This window comes from Lissotriton helveticus, chromosome 8 (genome assembly GCF_964261635.1).
Source record: "Lissotriton helveticus chromosome 8, aLisHel1.1, whole genome shotgun sequence".
In the NCBI taxonomy this organism is placed as follows: domain Eukaryota; kingdom Metazoa; phylum Chordata; class Amphibia; order Caudata; family Salamandridae; genus Lissotriton; species Lissotriton helveticus.
Window position 1 is genome coordinate 1,445,996,967 of NC_136069.1, and position 23,410 is coordinate 1,446,020,376.

General features: G+C 44.3%; 1 long non-coding RNA gene across 1 annotated transcript in view; it reads right to left on the reverse strand.

The window, feature by feature from the left end:
* The window catches only part of LOC144772001 (uncharacterized), a 42,701-nt gene that overhangs the window by 12,707 nt on the left and 6,584 nt on the right, over positions 1-23,410 (reverse strand). The window contains exon 4 of the long non-coding RNA XR_013599588.1: positions 23,134-23,286. This is a non-coding gene — a long non-coding RNA (uncharacterized LOC144772001). The remainder of the gene's footprint in view (positions 1-23,133; positions 23,287-23,410) is intronic.

Sequence of the window (23,410 nt, forward strand, 5' to 3'; positions counted from 1 at the left end):
CACAGTGACTCATTTTTCTTCTTTAAGTAGCCATGCACGTCAGCTTAACATTATGGCTGGCTTTATATCAACATCATGCCCTACTAATGCAAACTTAAGCCATGCCAATGATTATAGGTTTCCTAAATAAGATTACCTCTACAAATAAGCAAGACTCAAGTTTATTCTGTCTAGAATAACATTTACACTTCGGACTAACAGATGCCCACCTGAACATGTGAGCTCTTAGAGATATTTGCAGTTTTGAAGTCATGTACTTTTTACTGTGCATGTTTGATTACAGTGAACAAACAAGTCCTTCTTCCCATCCTATGCAAATTGTTGAGCTATAAAAATAAATGCATGGGTCAAAAGATTAATTAGCTTAACTACCAGGAAACCCCTATTCCATTTGTCATGAGCACAAGGGTCATAAAGACCTTTTTCAATAGGACTCAAGGATATCTCAAGCTTGCACATTTTGAAAAATACATTTGTCAACTTTTCAAGGTGCAAAGTGTCAAATAAAGATGTAAAGGGGCTTGATTTGCAGCTGAAATAGATGCATTGCCAAACAAAGCTATCAGCAAGCCACTCTGCAGCCAAGGGCTTACTGTATTCCGACATCCCAAATGCCAGAAATCCCAGGATTATCAGTGGTGTGTAGGAAGCACACAGCATGCCTGCAGCAACCATCTGTTCATGGCTTGCATGACAGTGAAGCTTGGTATATAATTTTTCAACAGACAGAAGCCAAAATGATTAGTTTAACTGGAAGGGGGCATCACAGGGCTCAATGCGTCAGGGGCACTGAGCAATGCAGGGTCAGTTTGGAGCCAAGGGGGAGGAACAGTGCAGATTCCGAGTATCCTGGGTGGAGGAGAGTGCAGGATTAAAATGTGTAGGGAGGTATTGTGAAGGAGTGGGAAGCACCGAAAGTGAAATGTATGGGGAGATGCACAGATGTATGTGGGTAATGAGCAGTGTAGAATGTAATGGGTAGGGAACTGTGTGGTTCATGGGGCCGACAGAGTACGATATGACAAAGGAGACTGTAGGGTCTGGATAAGCAGAACACGTTTCAAGGGGGTAACAGCACAGAATCGGGGGCGGGAGGGGTATAGGTCTGAAGGGAGCTGCATATGGTAAAGTAGAGCAGTGCAAGTTCTACTGGAGGAGATGTGAAATGTGCAGGGAGGGATCACAATGTGAGCCTGTGGATTATGGTTAGGGTCTTGGGAAAGCAGCATGGAGTTTGTCATGATGAGGCACACAGAAGATCTTTAAATGAATCCAGAGTTTACCCGAAAGCAAAATCTGAAGTGCGGTGTTCCCAACTGCTGGTGGATAGAAAAGCCACACACAGCTAAGATAACATAGGAATTTCACTGCATTGGATGTGTTATCCTTAAAGTGGCACCAGGGGGAGATCACAAAAGAGTTAAAAGTGGCCCGGGACTGAGAATCAGTTTAAATTAAAGCGGTTTACCATTTCACAGAGGTCCAATCTCTGCTCATGATTGTTTTTTTTAAGTTACATGTCAATAATGTGACAGAACCTAGGGCCATATGTAGGTAAAACTCAAATTGCAAGTTCTTAATAGCGATTTTTACTAAATCGCTATTAAGAACTCGCAAAGTCCGATGTAGATACAAAATTGCTAAAAGATAGCAATTCAGTAAAAATCGCTAAAAATAAATACTGATTGTGCATTACCGAATTGGTATTAGCGAATCCGCTATTTCAAAAAATTGGTAATTTGTCAATCAGCCATCCGGTGCATCCTGATGACCTCACAACCAGGAAGTGGGCTGCTACATGCTGTTACACTGAGCCTGAAGCTGTGGGAGAGGCAGGGAGCAGAACCAGACACCCAGGAGCTGCACAGCAACCACCTTGCAGACCCCCAAAATAATCCTGACACACAGGAGAAGGGAAAGGAGGCTGGTGAGAGGAAGAGAAAACACACATTTAGTGAGAGGGAGTTGTAGTGACTAATTGAGGAGGTGGTGAAGGATCATGACCAGCTCTTCGGTAAAAAAATCTCTGCATGTGCCTGAATCACAGAAAAGAAAAATTTGGCTAGTGATTTAGGAAAAAATCAATGCCATCGGCGTCACCCAGCGCTCGATAGACAAACTCAAGAAGCGATGGTACGCCCTTCGCAAACGTGCCAAGGAGATGGTGGCTGACCGGCTCAAACAAGCCAACCAGACAAGTGGCGGGACATCTACTGCGCCTGTACCAAATCACTTAGAGCAAATGGTAAAGTCCACCCTCCAGCCGAGGAGCGTCACTGGCATCGGAGACACGGACAGCTCTGCCAGAGGAGCCAACAGACAACGTAAGATGCATGCACAGCATGCTGTGCCCCCCCTCCCTAGCCCCTATCCCCAATGACCCAGTATGAATCCCACTTCAGACCATGATTTGCCAAAAACCAGCAATGTCTCATGGAAAATGTAGTCCTAATTAACACATAGTAAAAGAGTTAGTCTACTGAACCCAAATGCATGTAACACACATCAGTAAATTATCAAGCGGGGGACAGTCTGATTGGCAGTCATGAAATGTATTGAAATGCTAATGCTGCTAGACAAGTGAGTAAATGGACATTCTGTATCCACAGGCGACCCAGTGCGCCAAGTTGCAGAAGGGAAGACAGGAGAGGCACCCAGGGAGCCCAACACCCAGGATGAGGAGGCCCTGTCACCTGCTGAGGTCACACTACCACCACCACCACCACCACCACCAAGAGCCAGGAGGTATACAGTGGGTAGCCTCCAGGAGATGCACTACAGATAGTTATCAGTGAGTGTGCAATTTTATTGTTACTCTAACTACATATGGGGTCTTTTGGATTACAAGCCTTCTTTCCCACGAATATGACTACAGCTCTAACCTTCTAATAAGACAAAGTGTATGTCAGCTTTAACAATGAGCTATGCAAAATCGAAACATCTGTTGTAATGAAAAAAATATTAGCACAGCATTTTTCCTTTGAAAATAAGACAAATTTGTTAAAAGGTCAACTTTTCAGTTTAAGCATTGCATTTCTTATGTGATTGCTTTTCGTCTTTTCTTTAAACGATAAAGTTTTAGCAAATATTTCAAAATGTTATTGTTTTAATCAGAAACATGTTGTAGAGGTATGTGAAGCACTCATTAAAGACTCTGTCATTGAAAGGTCAAGATCTGAACCTTTCATGCTGTTTCAGCAAATCTAGTCAGACTACTTGTGAAGCAATGCCTCTTTGAGCATTTTGAGTCCTAGAACAAATAAGTATATAATACTGCACATGTAATTCTTTATTACCCTTTTGTAATTTTGATAACATTTGTATCGGGGTGAGCACTGAGCAGCATAGGGTTTGAAAGAGAACAGCTCATGGCCCAAGAGAGGCGTGCAGAGCCAAAAAAGATGCCAGAATGTGTCCGGTGAGGGAGTACACATAATTAAGAGGGGTGGCCTTGGCAGCTCTTCATATGTAGAAAAGTAAGTGCCACGGCCCTTCTCAGGAGGCCATTGCAGTTTGCTCCACTCCTTGTCCCTGCCAATAACAGCTCCAACACAAGTCCTGACCATCCCACTCCTACAAACAATTCAGGCTGTTCCAGGCCACCCAAAGCTATTAGAATGACTTGGGCGGCAGCTATTAGCCATTTTTATTGTATACTGAATTATAAAACTGTTGTTCCAAAATTAGACAGACAGCACCACCAGGTGTCTGTGTTTCTAATAAAGTGTCAAGCACTGGAAACCACCGGCTCAAATTAAGCACTGTCAGCCTTGTTAAGGGTGTTTTTTGCCAAGCAGTAGAACTGCAATGTTCCATTCCTTGCAGAATAGTCAGACCTCATTGGTAGCATTTTAGGCATCTCTCTCTAACCAAAACGGTACCATTCTGCCTACGGTACAAGATTCCTTCTCTCAAAGAACAAACATAGATCACGCTGTGAAATACTGATTGACAAAATGAAAGTACATTCATTCTGTAGAATTCTCTATTAATGAGTTCTTCATAACCTTGCTGCAAACCTCACCAGGAAATGGTTGAATCTGATGCTCATAACATTCATTTGCAATTAGCCATTTAAATGGGTAGGCAGCCCTGCTATGGTTGGAAATTCCAGTTGTTTGTAACTTTTCTATTACTCTTTATTATAGAAGGGAATATTTATTTCTGCCAATGCAGGAATAGTCAGGGGTGAGATTACAGCAGAAGCAGCACGATTTCCACAGGAGGACAATAAATAATATTCTAAAACGTTCATGGCATGTGTTGTATGTAAACAAAACCTGTAATACAAATGATGCCTTTAGCCCTACAGATCCTCGAGGTTGATAATCTAGGTGAAATTATGAAATGGGAAAGGAGTGGCCCCTGTCTCCATAATTAAACAGATTCAATTTCTCTTTTGAGCTCAACCCTACAGCCTTATGCCGTTGATTGTAAGGGTACATAGTGCTAGATATTTGTAACTCCATATTGTGAGCGCTACTCAAGAGAAGCAGTGGAGCACCATCTGCAAAGTTATGTCACAGTCCTGATAAATATCTCAATAACGTGGGACATGGAGGGGGCGGGAACACAGATGGCTGTAAGGAACACAGCCCATCATGCAAGGAGAAGGAAGAGAATGACAGCAAGTGCCAGCCATAGCTGCACTGTACATGGGGGTCAGCAACAACCAGCTGATGTGGTGTCAGGTAGGAAGCCAGGACGTTGGATTACCCCAGTATAATCTTCAGGGCATTGGCGGTCAGGATTACTAATGGTATCCCCTAAGTGGTGTTATGCACAGAGATCTGTGGTGGTAAGGTGGCTAGGAGCGAAGACTCAGTGAAGGTACAGTGGCCGAAGCCCAGCTTGTTTAGGTAGATGATGATCCCATGCGGCCCATGCTGGTAAGAGCGGTGAGGCCGGTTGGGGGGGTATTCGACAGACAGCCATGAGGTAAAATGAAATAAATATTTAATTTTCCCTCGGCGTTGTTTGTCGCATTCCCCCCACCCCACTGCTCTTACCTGCATGGGCCGCAGCTGCTCACTGTCTCTCTGCCCGACATCGTGGGTTTCCCTCCGACTGCCATATTACGATGCCGGTGGCCAGAGCGAAATCCGCTGGGGATTCCAATGCACTTCCGGTGGGCTAAATGAGCCGGTCGTTGCATCAGAAAGCCTTTTCAATCCCTTAATGATCGTGGAGCCAGCATCGGCTCTGCGTCGGGATTATGATGCCAATTTCTGACAGCCTTACCATGTTGGCATGGGAAGGCTGTGGGAAAGTGTCATTGGGGGCCGCTAGCAGGGCTCTGTTCCTCTGCGGCCTCCGTTATGGTGCCTGGGGGCACCTATGACGCCCTCCTAAACATCCCAGCACCATGGGGCAGGCATCGCATGGTGCCTACCACACGGTGCAGTGATGTTTCACATGCCAGCTGCAGGCCTTTTTCCACCACCTCACAAGCTGCATTGACAAATGAATGTTTGCGGTCACATCCAAATTGTGAGATCGGAACGGCCGGCCTATAGTCGGGCAGTTCCAGACTGCAACGGTGTTGGGCATAATGAGCCCCATTGATATTTTTAATATCAATTTATTGTACTTACCTTAGAAAATCAATATTCCTTTCAACGATATTCCTGCTTCACAATATTTCTGTTTCATTATATTAAAAACTTGATATATGCGTGCCTGGATATTTCTGACTCAATATTTTCTCTGAATACCCTATACAAGTTTGCTGAGAAGGAGTTTTTGCTCTTGCTCATGCTCAAACAGTAAAACTAGAGAGTGGCCATGGGTGGACCCACCTAATGTTGTGTATATATTAGCATTCATTTATACAGTAAAATACCAGCAGGTTCAATGACAGTGCAGCATGTGTGGAAACTAATATGAGGACAGTCCCATTGCATTTGCCAACCAAGACCATGTGTCCTTCATTGACCAATGATTCCACCCTTCATTGTGCTTCAATGACTCAGAGTCATCATAGCTCTGCCTATTCATTACAAAACTTTTTTAGTTTTTTAGTTGGCTGACTACCTGGGTTTTCCAACATTGCCAGCCCAAAAAATGCCCAAAGTGATATTTTTGATAGAAGATACTACAGCTGAATGTAGTGATGTATTTTGGTTGCATTTTGTTAAAAGAAAATATTAAGCAGAGGGGCATCTGGCATCTAAAATATGTAATATTTAGTCTAGCCTCACAGACCACCAGTGCTGGGGTCAGCGGCAGCACCAGTGGAGCAGACGCAGCGGCATTTGAAAGGTGAGTTCCAGAGGCAGCAAGTCTGGGAAAGTCACATTGCTTGCTTATTAACAATTACTAGTATACTCACAGCAAGGGTGTTGTGAATCAGCTGCTTTAGCAGCTACAGCGGGGGTTGACTTCTTAATGGCCTCTTCTTTCTGCAACTAAGCATACAAAAGATCTTAATGAACTCTAAAAATGATGGGTTGATGGGAAAGGCAAGAGAGGATGGAAGGGGAAAAGATGGGTGAAATGGTGTATGAGTGAAAGGATGTGTGGGTGGGTGAAAGGATCTGTAGGTGGGATATAGGATGCATGGGTGGGTAATGATGGATGAAAGGTTTTATGGCCGAAAGAATGCCTGTGAGGGTTTGTGAAATGGTTGATGGGTAATTGAAATGCTCAGGTGGGTTAAAGGGTAAATGGGTGAAAGGATGTGTCAGTGGCTAAATGAATGGATTGGTGAAAGGATGGTGAGAGGTGTGGATAGGTTAATGAATTGATGGATGGATATATATGGATGGATGAATGGATTTCAATGGTGAAAGCATGGATGTGAGTATGTATAGCTTAAATGGTAGGTATCAAAGGGTGAAGAATACTAGAACAATGAAAGGATGAAAAGATAATTGCTTGGATAAAGAAACAAGGAAGTTCTTCTGGAGAGGGGTGTTCTCACGTACTTCACTTGATTGGAAAGGTTTCATCAAACCTTTCAATCAAAGTGGGGGGTATTTCTGTCTACTTCCTTGACTCACTGTATTTGTTAAGCAAGACAGATTTGTGTCCCACCCATCATCAATCACCATCTCCCTACCCATGGTATTTCGCCAGTGCTACCCAGGACCTAACTGCTGCATTGTTCAATTCGGCACTGCAGTGTGGGCTGTGCAATGTGCAACTCCTTCAGTTAATGCAGCATCTGCAATGTTTTCAATGCATGGCAAAGTGAAAACAAGGTGTGTTTACCTTCCCTCCCAGTGTCCACTCAGTCAACTCTTAGTATTTCAATCCTTAATGCTTTCCTGAGTTTAAAATTGAAAATTCCATTCTTGGCAAGTGCCACATTTTTCTAGCCAAGCAATTTATATATGTCATGGCTTCCATAACGGATTTACATCTGCTAAAATGTTTCCCTTTCAACATTTGTCAACTAAGGTGACTGACTAAGACAAAGCATAGCCACATGATGATCAGTGACACCCCACTATTCTGTAGTAAAACATCTACTTATCTGCCCTAATCGCTCTAAATTACCCTGCAGTAGAGTAAGTTAAGGTTCCTTTCCTTACTGTCGAGCAAATGTATTTGTTAGAAATAATTATAAATTGTGGTAGAGTGTGAGTCCAAGGAGTAAAGTAGGACTATGTGCCTCAGTTTTGCAGATGGAATATTCTTGACAAATCTATATATCCTGTTCCTTAATCCTTTCCCAGTGCATCATTTTTTCCACTGTCTACTTACAGCAGACAGAATATTCACATTTTATACATAATGTTTGTGACTTTGTATCATTATTATTCATCTGCCTCCTCGTAGTCAGGGTAAAATTGAAAGGCATTTTGGAGAAGAGCAGGGTGATTGGAATTAAAGTAAGATAATTGTCCATTACAGCTGCCGCAGCTGCAGACTACAGAGAGTAGCAAAGTACTGACTACCGACATGCCAGGTAGCATGTCTTCAATAATTTAGCACAACAAGAACAGATTGCTCCCAAGAAACCTTTCAGGATTTATCTTTGGAGACAAACAATTTTAAAAAACGCTCCTCCCTTCCTTTGTGCCGCTGGGTACCAGTGCTCTGCCTGGTACAGTAACCTTACTGGTCAATCTCCAGGTAAAACAAGTGCATCTAAATATGCAAATAGTAGCTGGCAAATAGAAAACACATGGAATATATAAAATGCTTTACAAACACTTTTTTTAGTTTAAAATAATTCCGTTTTGTGTGTATGATTATTGCAACGAGAACATATACAAAATGTGTGAATACAACAAATCTTTTTATATAATGCTTAAAGCCAAAGATCTACACTTTCTGTGCGCTGTAAGTAATATGTTGCTGTTATCAAGTGTACCCATTGTATCGATGTCTGAAGAATTACAGACAGGGACGGCCATGGTCTGGACTGGACCTCGTCAACTGTGGATCACAGCAGACATCAGCAGTGAGCGTTTGCTGAGCACTTTAAGCCACTAAATGGGTATTCACTTATCTGTGTGACCACTGTAACGTATGAATTCTTACTGTTCTTGTTACTTTCTGCCTCATTGTTATTTTATTATTTCATCATAGTGCACAAATGGAGGCTGGAAGTCCTTCATCCATGTGACTCGCAGGCACAGTAGGCCCACCTACTGGCCTGGGCCTGAGTCTGCATCCTGAATGAATTGCTTGCTGTTAGTTAAACCACTACGAGGTGGTCTGGGAGCAGGAAGGCACCATACATTTTTTTTTATTCTGGCACTACTGAAGAATATAAATACATCTGCTACTTTCAATTCTCTGTGAATTGTGCTGTGTGGGCCAATAGTTGCTTTAACAAGTCATATGGCTCATTGAGTTTAAGTATTGTGTGCATCTGTTGCAAAATTCAGGTCACAAGTTAGAGTGACTTTTGGAATACTGGGTAACACCTGACAATTATAGCACTTGGAGCGTGATCTGTTATGAGAAGAGACATATTTTATTATGATGTGACTTAGAATATTGCAACCTTCTCCTTGTTCATTTTAATGCTATAATTTTCAGCCAGTCATATATCTGTGATCATAACTTGATTTTGGGTTAATATATTCATGTCAGAATGCTTAACGCTGATGTTTCTATTGCTATTCGTGGGCATTGGCTGTTTTGATATCTCGACAGAAACCAACTGTGAAATGCCACGAGAGGTGTGCTACCTTTCCATGTTGGATAATAAACTTTAAAACAGACAACTGTTGGAGAACCATAGCCTTAAGGCTCGGCGGCGCAGGGTACGCCTGAAATCCCCTGGATTCACCTGCCTTGTCAGAAACAGAGACACAGACTCTTCATCTGGCGTAGAAGATAGTATTTATTAGCTGCAGCTAGTACAGTGGTCTTAGAAGTCGTTGGTAAAACGAGGTTCAAAAGAGACTGCCACTTAACTCCGTGGCGCACAGGTTTATATACGGTACAATACAATGCAAAATGCAATCACACAAGAGCATTAGACATGGGCAAACGTTATAAACAATGCTTTAAGTCTAAAGCAACTCAAGTTTCCCGGTTATGTTTGTCACTCGACCCCTTGAGTAAATTACAAGTGAATCCACACAATTCGATTTACAAGTAGAGAAAACACAGCTGCATGTTGTGGAAGGACAGTCGTGAAACAGGAGAATGCATGAGACATGTTGCGAAAGACAGCAGATAAGATAACTTGGAGGAAAGAATGGTATGAACCCACCAATAGTCCGGACAGGGATTAATCAGCTCAGACAGGAATTAGTGTACTCGGCCAGACCCTGACACTTGTTAGTAAACACAGGCAAAGAAGCCACCTGACACGTAAATGCAGAAACGACAAAAACATCGCGTTCGCTGCGCTGCCTGAGTGAGGGCAACAAAAATGGCGGCGACTACAAAATGGAGGCTGAGCACGAACGAATTAGTAATTTACAGAACCTCTGACCCTCCTTTTGCCATTACTCAGGCAAAAACAAACCAACTCATGCTAATCTGAGTCAGAATCAGCATCGATGTTCATAAAATCCTCAAGCTGCTGCTGTACCATCATCCTAATATTTTCTGTCCTCTGAGTTGCAGGACGTGGAACGCATAAAGTAGCCAGCCGGCCACACACTGCGGGACCACATTGAACACACAGACAACAAGAGAATATGATGGCCAAAATTGCTCAAAGGAACGTTAAAATCTTCCATACCCAAGTTGACAATATTCCCCAAAACCATCCCATAAAGGACCAATCCCCTTCGTCTTGATGAATCGACTCGGAGATGGTAAGCAATTTGGAAATGGCTTGGTATACTGCCGGAGCATCGTCTGGAATATAAATGCAGCAGCTAGACCCGATCAATCTCCAGACGCCTCCTCGGTCTGCTAGGATCACATCTAGCGCAATTCGATTTTGCAACGTCATAAGACGGTCAGCGGGATGCTCTGCTGTAATGTTACCTATTGCACCTGCAGTAACATTAATAGTGGTCTCAACCACACGCACCAATTGCCTGATGTTTCTGCTGTTGACCATCGGGCCCCAAAAGGGAAGGAATCCTTTAAGGAAGTATCCTCCCTCTTGTTCTGCCTGGTCCTTGGCATCAAATATACCTCGGCGATATCTAACTCTGTGGTGGTCTGACGGAGACGTATATGTAGGGGGAAGAAGGAAAGCTATATAACAGGTTCCAGAAAAGTTGCAAGGGAGCCATGTGTAAGCTCTATCTTTACAAACAAAATAGGTTCCTTGAGACGGAACCAACGGAGGGAAATCAGGGGACGAGAAAATGTAGTTGTGCAAACAAGTCTGCTTGATGTCAGTTTTCTTACTGCTGACTTGGAGACAAAAATTACCTTGATGGGGTACAGTCCATACAGGAGAAGACTCACCCTTTCTAGTTTTGTCACCAAGGCTAAAAACATCCTTCATAAGCTTTCTTCTCATCTAACGGAATCTTGCTCTTCTCTACAATCTTAGCCATCGCCACTATACCTTTTATCAAAGAGCTGTGGCTGAAATCCAATCCATTCCCAGAAGTTTTTACAGGGCTTCGAAGTCTGTTGTGGTATGCGGCCGAAAACATAGTCAGGTAAGCCCAAGCTGAACCTTCATATGAGAAGGGAAGAACCAAATATGGCATCCCCTTTCGTGTATTGTGTGGCATAAGACCGCACACCCAACAGTCAGTCATATTAATAGCCAACTGGTGTTGGTGTAACAATTGGATAAACGTATTATTCATATATTCAGCTCTCCTTATCTGTTCATGAGGGGGTAGAGCATGCATTTTATGTGAAAAGACAGAAAGACGAGAGGGCAAAGAAGTTGTAGAGTTAGCCACATTTCTCGGGTGTAGAACATGTACAATTCAACCTATGCAGGCTAATAAAATACACAAAAACATGAAAATACACAAAGTTATGCCAAATGGACTACGCAATAATTTACAATATTTCAATCTCATTTCCTGCTTCCTATTTTTCCTACCTATGGTTGTGGTACCATCCATCTTTATCCAAAAAAAATGTCGCTCACGGCAATCTTCCTCAATCACTCAGCTAAGTACTTCTGTATATCCTGAGGCACTAGCCACTTACTAAAAGAACAAAAAAAACAGGTTACAGTCTGAGTCTCCTACCGTGACCCTGCGACGGAGACAGATGGCACATCTAATAGTAAATATCATACAAACAAAAAAAAAATCTCTGATCAATAAGAAAAAAAGTGTTCAAAGTGTTCAGTTCCTTTGGCCAGCTCTCGGCCTCAGATTGTAGCGGGTTTTGCTCGGCACTGTCTGGTCCTTAAACAGAGTTTTTGGATTTGTAGTGTCTATTCGAAGATGCGCAGGCACAGCGGCTTGAAGAATATCGTCATCTGCTTTCTCAGACTGAGTTCCATAAATTTGAGCATCACTGAAAGGCACAAAACAAGGAACCGCTGCAGTGTCCGATTCCCTTACACCACTGCGAATCCACTGGTCGAAGGGTAATGGCAATGGCACTTTCTTACAGTGCACGCCATGCGCCCAGTTTGGCTTGCCGACCACCTTCACAGCTGTGCGGGTGGCGAGCAAAACTTGCGTAGGCGTGGACCAACGAGGCTCCAGATTCTTAGTCCATTGAAAACTTTTGACGCAGACCCAGTCACCGGGCAAAATGGTGTGACCTGGGTCTGTGGAGGCCTCTGGCAAAGCACTTTGTACCTGTTGACGAATAATACTTAATTTAGTAGTCAAGTCATGCAAATAATCAATTAACAGAGGATATGGTATGTCGGAGTATTTCTTGGGACGAGGGACACCCCAAATATTAGCTGGGTGTCCGAATACCACTTCATATGAGCTAAGTACTATACGAGAGTGCACAGTAGTTATGGTTGACAAAAGAGCTAGGGGCAAGGCGTCTGGCCAAGCAAGACCCGTATTGGCTTGAATCTTAGCTAGTTTAAGCTTGAGTGTACCATTATAACACTCAACCAAACCCACTGACTGTGGATGGTTTGCCGCATGGAACTTCTGTCTAAGACCAAAACCAGAACACACTTTCTGCATAATTTGACCCACAAATTCACTTCCATTGTCACTCCAGACAATTCGCGGCAAACCAAACCTGGGGAAGAACTCTTTAAGCAACACTTTAGCAGTTGACAGAGCAGTGTTATCTTTCAAGGGGTATGCCTCTATCCAGCGGGAAAATGCGCATACCACCACCAGAACATACTTAAGGTTGTTGCATCGATCCATATGAATGTAATCGATCTGCAACACCTCAAAAGGATATGACGGGGGAGAAAAATGACCTGCCGGAGTTGGGGGTACCCTTTCCTGGGTTATGCATTAGACAAACAATACAATGCTTAACCACATTCTCTGCACATTTCGGAATTCCTTCATTCTGCAACACAGGAGCCAAAAGCTTACAAATGCCTTTCGCACTAAAGTGAGCTGGACCATGAGCCATAGTTACAACCGGCAGCACTTAAGCGTCTGGTAATAACCATCGCTGATGTTCCGACAATTCCGTCCAACAACCCGTCGAGTCTAACATTCCCGTACTTTCTTTCCACGTTCTCAATTCCTTCTCAGTAGCCTTTCCCTGAATCGTTTTCACACTCTCAATCGTGTCTTCACACATTCCAATTTCCCTAACCCAGTTTGCAGGACCTGCCACATACATTCGACTAGCGGTGTCTCTAGCTGTAGTTCTTGCTACCTCTTCTGCAAATGCATTTCCACGACCCACATCATCTGTGACTTTCTTATGTGCGCTGCACTTTATGATCGCTATTTGTGCAGGTAAGGTAAGTGACTCAAGAAGATCAGTCACTAACTGACCATGCTGGATCTTTGGCCCGTGAGAGGTAAAGAATCATCTCTCCCTACATAACTTACCAAAACTATGTGCAACGCCAAAAGCATATTGACTATCTGTGTACACATTCACTCTCTTTCCCTTCGACAACACACACGCTCTAGTCAAGGCTATCAATTCAGCTGCTTGGGCTGAATTATGTCCAATACGTGCCGTCTCAACAATTGTGCATAAGGTGGTAACAGCATAAGCAGAAGTAGTCCCCCCGTTTGGAAGCTTGATACAAGAACCGTCCACCGATAGGATCCCATCTGGGTCCTTGAGCGGAGTGTCCTTTAAATCAATCCTACCCTTCGTTTCTTCTTCCGTTCGAAGAAAACAATCATGTTTTTCCTGAGCGTCTTTCTCCTCTGGGAGTGGCAACAGTGTAGCTGGATTTAACGTATTACATCTTTTGATATGTACATGACTCGCTAGAAGTGTCAGCTCATATCCAGACAAACGAGCACTCGTAAGGTGCTGTGTTCTTGTCCTATTCAACAGGGTATCCACTGCATGTGGAACCATAACAATGAGTGTGTTATCCAACACTAATCCGGCAGACTGTCTAATAGAAATCGCCGCAGCTGCCGTAGCTCTGAGACAACTGGGCAAAGCTTTAGCTACTGGGTCTAGTGTAGCGGAGAAATAGGCACATGGCCTCTGCTTATCTACAAATTGCTGTGTCAAAACTGACAATGTGCAACCCTCTCTCTCGTGAACGTACAGTGTAAAGGACTTGCTATAATCTGGGGTACCCAACACTGGAGCAGAACACAGTAGGTCAACAAAGCTTTTCTGACATTCATCCGTCCAAGGGAGCGGATGTGGCGTATCTTTCAACGTTAGTACCAACAGTGGTTTAGCCAAAAGTGAAAAATTGGGAATCCATTGTCTACAGTAGGAAGTGATACCCAAAAAGGCACGCACTTCTCTCTGCCTGGTGGGTACAGACATCTGTGAAATAGCATGAATGCGTTCTGGGGTCAATCGCCTTCCCTCCTTCGACAGGACTTCCTGGCATATTGAGACCATTGACATGGACCCGGTTATTGGTGCTGAGTTACTTGGCCTATCTATTAATAGTCACTCTGGGGCTATTTCACGGGGATCATCTGTTATAGACCACCCGGGAACTTTAGTATCCAGCAACAACAGTTGTTGCTTACCACCATTACCAATATGGCTGCCTCCCACAATAAACTGATAGTCCTAGGAGTTTTTAACTTGTGGTTGAATGGCTCCTTGGATGCGGGGCTGCTCAACCTTCTCCACTCCTGTGAAAGTATTGGTCTCCACCAATATGTTATGGGAGCCACTCACAGGGCAGGACATCGGCTTGATTTGATCTTCTCGGTCCCCCAGCTAGCGTATCTGAGTGAAATTCTGCCCATGGATTGGACTGATCATTTCCTTCTCAAATTTTATGTTAATAACAGTGGGGCCCGAACACAGGTACAAGGTGCTACCACTGAATTTATGTGTAGGGACTGGAAAGCCCTTGGGCGGTTTAGAACTACTGATGCAGTATTTAAGGTTGGAGACAGTTTTTCCCCAGATTATCAGGTTGATGAGAACTACGCTTCATTGTGTTTTAGGATTACCACGAGGGTAGACTCTCTTGCCCCGCTAAAAAAACGCAGGTACATGGGTAGAGCCTCGGCTCCTTGGTTTAATGATTCCTTAAGGGTTTTAAAACTAGCCTGTAAACAGGCCGAAAGGAAATGGAGGCAAGGCTATACAGATTCTAGCAGACTGCTCTGGAAAGCTAAACTTGCCGAATATAAAGCCCTGATTCACAAATCCAAAGCCGACTACTTCTGCTCCACGATTTGTACTGCGGCAAATAGCTCTAAGAGCATTTTTCAGATTCTGAACGGTCTAACTAGTCCTGAATGTTCTAAAAAGTCGACTCCCCCTACGCAGGCTCTTTGTGATAACCTGGCTTTGTTTTTCAAGGAAAAAATTGATGCCATTATTTATGATCTTAGTACCACTTCCGACCCGACCAGCTCCATTAGTCAAGGGGATGGGGGTGAAGAGGACAGGGATGGGTGCCCTGGTTGGCAGCCTGCTGATATACTCTCGGAGTTTCCCCCCATTATGGAGGAGGACCTCGGCAGGCTGGCTCGGGGTATTTAATTGGGATCACCTCTGGACCCTATTCCTCATAAAATTTGGAAAGACTATGGAGATGAATTATTTCCTACCCTCTGTAGGATCTGTAATCAATCGTTGGCTAGTGGCACTGTTCCTGCATCCTGGAAACAGGCCCTGGTATCCCCGCTTTTAAAAAAACCTTCCCTGGACCCGGAATGTCTAAAGAATTATAGACCAATCTCCTTGTTACCGTTCCCTGCAAAAATCGTTGAACGTTGGGTGAGCTCGCTCCTTTCTAAACATCTGGAGCAACACCAATTTCTGGATGATATACAATTTGGCTTTCGCCCAGCCCATGGAACCGAAACGGCTCTGCTCACTGCCATGGATGATCTTCGAATGCGTGCAGACAGAGGTCAAGCAGCAGCTTTGATTCTGCTTGACCTGTCTGCCGCATTTGATACGGTAAATCATGAGATCCTCCTGAAAAGACTGAGTGAGGCCTGGGTGGGTGGTGGTGTCCTGCGATGGTTTCGCTCCTTCCTGCTAAACAGAGAGCAGGCGGTGTCTCTCCCCCCTTTTCAATCTGCATTCTCCCCGGTGCCACATGGGGTGCCTCAGGGTTCGGCAGTTAGTCCGATCTTGTTTAATATTTATCTGAAACCCCTGATTGCATTGATAAAGTCTCATCGGATCAATGCTATTGTTACGCAGATGATACCCAAATTATTCTATCTTGGGAGGGTGAGGGTTCGATCCCGCTGGAGACATTTCATGATTGCCTGCGAGACAGGGCTGGCTGGCTACATAACAACTCACTGCAGTTCAACGCTAGCAAGACTGAGGTGCTGTTCTGTGCTGGAAATCGGATTCCTCGCCCTTTTCCGGATAATTTCTGGACTCCAGAAACATCCATAAAAACTCAACTGGTCCCTACTGTTCGCAATTTGGGCGTTATGCTGGACAATAAGTTGAGCATGGAAGCTCAGGTGGCAAAAACAGTGTCCTGCTGTTTTGCCCTCATTAGGTCCCTTCGAAAGATCCTACCGCTACTTCCCTTACAGGCCCGGGCTTTGGTAGTCATGTCCACCCTTTTGAGCAGACTCGACTATTGTAATGCCCTCCTGCTTGAGTCACCGAGTCTGTTGTTAGACAGATTTCAAATAATCCAGTCCGCTGCCGCCAAGCTGGCTCTTGGCTGGCCTAGAAGATCCTCTGCCTCAGCGGCGTTGGCTCAACTCCATTGGCTCCCGCTTAGGCAGAGAATCTCCTTTAAATCCCTTTGCCTGGTTTTCAAAGCCCTTCATGGGCTCGGGCCTAGCTCTCTGCAAGCAAAATTTGTTTGGTACACCCCAACTAGAGCACTTCGCTCAGCAACTGCAAGTTTGGTGAGAGTACCCAGATTTAAGAAAGCTAGGGCTGGGGGTAGATCTTTTGGAGTCGCTGCCGCCAAACTCTGGAACAGTCTGCCCTTGGAGATTCGTCAAACGGAGGAACTTCTCTTTAGGAAACGTGTTAAAACCTGGCTGTTTCCGAAGGTTTAATCCTGTTGGGACCTTTCTGTCACATCCTCTGGTCGCCACCTTTGTGGAGCTTCAGCGCCAGGATGCCTGTAAGGTGATAGGTGCGCTTTATAAATCTCCTAAATAAATAAATAAAACAAGAGATGACCTAAATAGGTAACCTTTTGGCGGGCATATTGCAGCTTATGATGTAGAGCAGACAAATGATGCAACAACGCAACAGTCACATTCTTACACACATCTTCCGTATCAGCAGCCACCAGCAAATCATCCACATACTGAATAAGCGTAGCACCGGGAGGCAAAGAGAATGCATCAAGTTGTGACTTAAGAGCCTTGCTATAAATAGAGGGACTTTCACAATAGCCTTGAGGTGCTCTTTTAAATCTAAAACTTCAGTCACCTAAAGAAAAACCAAAGATGTCCCTACTTTCTTCAGCAATAGGAATGCTGAAGAAAGCGTTCTTAAGGTCTATGACTGAAAACCAAGTTGCCGAAGGAGTAATCATCGTCAACAAAGCTGTAATGTCCGGAACAACAGGAAACTGTGGCACAACAATTTTGTTGACCTCTCTAAGGTCAATAACAAATCGATAAACATGAGGCTGTGAAGGATGCGTTCTCTTAAGGATCGGAAGAACAGGGCTGTTACAAACATTGCCTCTCGTTTCTTCAACCACACCCTTCTGAATAAAATCATCGACAATAGCCAACAGTGCTCACTCTCCATCAGTAGAGATACGGCATTGGGGAATGCGTGGCATTCTCACATTCTCTTTAACTGTGACAACATACGTTGGGATCGCAAGACAACCCACGTCATTCGGGCCTGTAGCCCAAAGACTTTCAGGAAGAGAAAGAAACTCAGGTGGGAACTGGTCTCGAGACAAATACATGGAAAACGTCAGTTTCTTCCCCAATGTAAGATGCACACCAGAAGGGGAACAATACAATGTTGCATGTAGTCTTTTCAATAAATTCAGACCCAGCAGGTTCTCGCCGCAACCAGTTGTCAGAATAAGTGGAGCATTCAAATGATAGGGACCAATCGAAACGGGCAAGGGACAAGAAACCGGATTATGGACTGGGGCGCCAGAAAATCCTACCGAAGTATTTATTAAGCCTGACAAAGGTGCCCCAGGGAGTTTAGTATGCATAATATAACTTCTCATCGCACCAGTATCCAAAAGAAACGGTTCTGAAACACCCACAGTATTGATAGTGACATATGGCCCATTTTGATCTACTGGAATCGACACAACTCCCTCACTTCGTCCATGGCTGTCCTATTCGATCTGAAAATCGTAAGCCCTTTCTTCACAATAATCGTCATTATAATACTGCGTAGGCTGAACTCTCTGCTGATCAAAGTAATTCGTAGAAGATGGAGGAAAAGAACGCTGCTCCTGAGAGGACACACCTCGTCCTCTACCTCTAGATCCTGTCTGTAAAGTACCACGACCCCGTGGAGCAGACATCCCATTATTACGCTGTATAAAACCAGACAACTATTCTTGAAATGTCCCTCTTCCCTACAATATGCACATTGATTAGGACCCAACGAAAGATGTGGTGCGAAGTACTCAGGTTTCTGGAGCACTTTCTGAAACTGTGGGGGTTGAGAAAACTGAGGTTGTGCAGAACGCGGAGGATAAGCTTGCTGTAAAAGAACCTTCGTTTTCAAATCTTTATTTTTCTTCTCTTGTTTCTCCTTCTCCTCCTTATCTCTATTCTTATAATACTGTGCAGTAGCCAGTATTTTAGCAGGGGAAGAGACAGCCCATGCACTTACAGAACTCTTTAGTTTAATTGACAATTCGGGAAGCAAGTTGTATACAAACTTATCCACAAACAACCGCTGACCACCCTCTACACTCAAATCCTGACCACTATGATCAATAAACGTCTCTTCAAAACGAGTGAAGAAATCCGAGACGCTTTCGTCTTTCTTTTGCTTGCATGCAGCCAGCTTATCCCAATTAACTTGCACCGCGGGCATCATAGTTTTCATCAATTCGATTATTCTGCCTGGTAGGGCCATAATCATATCCTCAGGCTTCGCACCACCCACTTGATTTGCGTCAGCGGCTCTAATAGCAGCCCAATCACCACCTAATTCACCAACATGATTCTCCCTACGAATCCGTGCCCATAATGCTTGCGGAACAACATTTCCAAATAACATATCAATATCGGCCAAATTAATACTACAGGCCTCAACTGTTTGAGACAATTCCTTGTAATATCCAGCCGGATTTTTACGAGGGTCCGGAAGAGTTTGATTAAGCGCCAATACTTCAGACCTTTTCCAGGTTTCGTGAACCCATATACACAGGAAATGAGCAGGGACAGGAGGCGGACCATTCACCGCTTCCCTCCATTCTGGAGGAACTTCACGCATCGGATAACTCTTAATGCCTTTGTTTTTGGCAGGATCAGTCTCGGAAAAGGACAAGGACAAAAACATGGTTCGGAACGCAATGAGTTTATTCACCGCCTCTTCAACTCGTGGTCCTACAATAAAACCTTTATCAAAATCAGCTTGTAATTTCAGTAACTCCGAAGGAACTGTATCCAACTCCATATCTTCCCAACCTTTGATAAGAGTCTGACACATGACATTAAAAACATATCTTTGTGTGGGCTCTGCCCATTGATGAAAGGAACTCATAATGTCCCCAGTACTATATTCTAGTCCATTCTCAATCCATTTACGAGCTAGGGAACCTAAAACTACTTTCTCATCCGTGAGAGGAAGTTGACAACGAGATTGTTGTCTAGAGAAAGCTGGAGACAGGTTCAAAGACCCAAGAAGAGGAGAAAAGAAATTCGAAACAGCGTCCGCTAGTCTCCTGTGTGAGGTAGGGGAATCCCTTGAGAGAACAGGAGGCCTTACAGACATAGAAGGCAACGGGGACTGGAACGTAGCCGACTGAGGAACAAGAGCGGGGGATTGGAGAGGAGGTGGGGGCTGAATTACAGGCTGTAAAGACATAGCAGAGGCAGGCAAGGAAGCATTAATAGGCTGAGCCGGTTGCTGAACAATCGGCAATTGAGCAACCATTGGTTGAGCAATAGGAGGGGGTAACAGAGATGCAGTAGGATTTTGGGCATAGGGCGGAGGTGAATTCAATAAACAAGACATTAGGGAATCTTCTCCCAATTCCTTACTTTTATCTGACGAGGAAGTAGAGTGCATCGGATAGCATCTATCTATCGCCATGCGATGTTGTCTCTCTAGTATCTCATTCGCACCGTCTACTTCATTATTTTTAAACTACTGAGCAGCCTCTATAATTGACATGTTTTGCGCTTTCTTATCCTTTTTTGCTTGCTTAATTTCCTTCTGTTTGACTTCCTTACGCCAAAGGCGAAAAGAGTCAAACATTGCCGGCCGGGCTTTTCTTCTAAACAGAATCGTTTCCAAATTATCTAGTATGGCGGGATCAAAACTACCATTTTGGGGCCATCTCAAAACTCCACTATTTTTCGTGTATCGGACTCATGTCTCGTTAAAGGTAATGGGACCAATACCATGTTTCGAATAGATCTCATAAGTGGGAGTTCCACCTGGAGGGATCGGACATGATTCCTCCAACTGGGAATCCCTCGTACAACCTAAACAACAAATTCTTTTGAACGTACTCAGTCCAGGCATCGTTACTTTTCTAGACTGCTCACAAACAACAAGGGGTGTAAATCATTGAAACAGTACAAACGTACTTACCCGTTGGCTTCGGGTATTGCAATACCTGAATAAAAACCCAAAAACCAAAAAAAACAAAGTTTTGTGGGAGCGACCCACCAAATACTTAACTAAGGATCGTCCTACACCAGCGAAGGTCCGACTATCGTCTCGCTTTACCAAACATCATCAGAAGGGTCCAAGGCAGGGCGACAGTCAGGGCAGCAGTCGTCAGCAGCCATCGGAGAGGAGTAGACGTGCTGTAAAAGACCTTCGGTCCACTTCCAACATACAGGGGTCGATCACGTGGTGCGCTTCCTCCGGAATTTTCTTGCGGGGCTCCTCACGACCCTCGGGCTCAACTGCTACCATTGAAGTCGCCCCGCGTTGGGCGCCAGTTGGAGAACCGTAGCCTTAAGGCTCGGCGGCACAGGGTACGCCTGAAATCCCCTGGATTCACCTGCCTTGTCAGAAACAGAGACACGGACTCTTCATCTGACGTAGAAGATAGTATTTATTAGCTGCAGCTAGTACAGTGGTCTTAGAAGTCGTTGGTAAAATGAGGTTCAAAAGAGACTGCCACTTAACTCTGTGGCGCACAGGTTTATATACGGTACAATACAATGCAAAATGCAATCACACAAGAGCATGAGACATGGGCAAACGTTATAAACAATGCTTTAAGTCTAAAACAACTCAAGTTTACCGGTTATGTTTGTCACTCGACCCCTTGAGTAAATTACAAGGGAATCTACACAATTCAATTTACAAGTAGAGAAAACACAGCTGCATGTTGTGGAAGGACGGTCGTGAAACAGGAGAATGCATGAGACATGTTGCGAAAGACAGCAGATAAGATAACTTGGAGGAAAGAATGGTGTGAACCAACTAAATAGTCCGGACGGGGATTAATCAGCTCAGACAGGAATTAGTGTACTCGGCCAGACCCTGACACTTGTTAGTAAACACAGGCAAAGAAGCCACCTGACACGTAAATGCAGAAACGACAAAAACATCGCGTTCGCCGCGCTGCCTGAGTGAGGGCAACAAAAATGGCGGCGACTGCAAAATGGAGGCTGAGCACGAACGAATTCATAATTTACAGAACCTCACTGTAACCAATGTTCTCTACATGTTATAGCACCTTAAGTTGACAATTGTCTTGAGAACAGTTTTTTATGGCTGGTCCAACGTTATCTTCTCCCAATTATAGAGACAATACCTCATGAGGTTGGGGGGTTCATCTCTCATAAAAAGAAACTTTGAAACAGACATCTGTAACCAAAGTTTCCCATATGTTATGGCACCTTCATTTGACAGTTGTCCTGGGAACAGTCATTTATATGGCTGGTCCAATGTTATCTTCTCCCAATTATAGAGACAATACCTCATGATGTTGGGGGGGGGGGGGTTCTCCACTCATAAAAAGAATCCTGGACATCATCAGTACATCTGAAACAACTTTATTCTAATACTCAGATACTGGTCCAGAGGCCGGGGTTTGACCCAAAGTCAAAGAAAAGTAAAATAAAAAGAACCAGGTGGAAATAAAGTACAAAAATGTAAGATGCCAATGTAAAGCAAAATCGGGCACAGCGCGAGAAAGCAGCGAGAGGCTACCGAAAGCAATGTCGTCCTGGCTTGCTGTTGGTGCCCAGAAAACCTGTGTCCGCCTCATGCCAGGAAGCACGAAGTCACCAGCAAGGACAGTGGTGAGCCCTGACGTCGAACCAGCACAGCGCATGACACTAGGTGTGCTCCTTGGTGACAGTGTGGAGTTGCTTGCCCAGTGGTGGCTTAACCGAGGTGATTGACTGGAATGCAAATCAGAAACAAAGTAAAACAAATTAATGGGGTGAAGTGTGGCTCACTGGTTAGAAGCGGCAGACCCTGAAGCAGAGGTCGGCCCGGGACCAGGGTTCAATTCCCGACGCGGCAGGGTCTTGGGTCAATGTCCGCGGACTCGATAATTCTCGCCTAGGTGCCTTCGCTAACCATGGGTCCCACTCTGCAACTCTGGGCAATAGCTTGCTTAATCTCCACAATGGTGGCCCTAGCAGCGCCGGGATGCCTGGCTTCACCTTGGGGGTGCCCTCTCACAGGGAAAGCCAGGACGGGTTCCCCAGCGGTATACAGCGCCAGGACACCACGTAACGAGGTAACAGTGCGCTTTACAAGTATACATACATTACATTACATTACATTACATTACATTACACCGACATGCACCAGTAAACTCTGCTCCATGATCCAAGCAGGGTGCCAAAACTTTGCAAACCTCTCCAGCAGAGGGGAGTTTACCACGCAGCTCTAGTGTATAGTATACTAGGTATTATAGTTAGCTATAGTCATGTCCTGCTACCCTCTGTAACTGCATTCTTCATTGAACATTAGGGGGTAGGGTAAGCTGTTATTGCCTATATTGCTACAACAACCTAGATAAACAAGGAAAGTCAAACTAGTACTATCTGCAGTAGAAGTTATTACTTACTAACTAAACTAGTTCACATCACTTCACAGTCCTCTCACCTGAATTGTTTTCCAAGGTGCCTTCTTAATGGTGTGGTAGAAGTAGCAGGATAGTGTGCTAACAGGAAAGGAATCAAAGCAAGCGAGGACTGACTGCCACCTAGGTGACCTCCAACTGTAGGTGTAATCAAAAGGATTATCCATCACATGCAACTAAATTGAAAGAAAAACAGAGTTTGTGGTTATATATCATCATAGTTTTACAAAGAGTGAGAAAAAGCTGCTACTACCATGACACAATAAAGAAAATAATACCTGACATAATAACAGACCCTTG